The sequence below is a fragment of the Procambarus clarkii genome, chromosome 18 (genome assembly GCF_040958095.1).
Source record: "Procambarus clarkii isolate CNS0578487 chromosome 18, FALCON_Pclarkii_2.0, whole genome shotgun sequence".
In the NCBI taxonomy this organism is placed as follows: domain Eukaryota; kingdom Metazoa; phylum Arthropoda; class Malacostraca; order Decapoda; family Cambaridae; genus Procambarus; species Procambarus clarkii.
The window spans coordinates 46,207,623-46,208,104 of NC_091167.1; positions in this window are offsets into that span (position 1 = coordinate 46,207,623).

The window sequence follows — 482 nt, forward strand, 5'->3', positions numbered from 1 at the left end:
GAGTTGCCAGCTCGCCCTCTCAAAATGTTTCCTTCAAAGATTTTATATTATCTTTGGACAACAAGTTTGATTATCAAGAAAATAATGCGTATATTATTGTCACATTAATACTGTGCAATATCTTATTACATTTCTGCTAAATAATTATAAGTTGAAACAGGACAAAAAATCCAACATATATATAAAAACCAACATTCGAGATCACAAGGCCAAGGCCTAGCTGTGACCACACATCCTGCCTCCCTGGCCAGCTACCCTCTCACACCTCATACTCTGCCCTCTCACACCTCACACTCTTAACTCACTCTCATATTCATTCTTACTCTTACTCTCAATCACTCATACTCTCAGTCACTCATACTCACTCTCAATCACTCGTACTCTCACTCTCAATCACTCTTACTCTCAATCACTCTTACTCTCATTCCTACCCCCAATCACTCATACTCTCAATCACTCTTACTCTCAATCACTCTTACTCT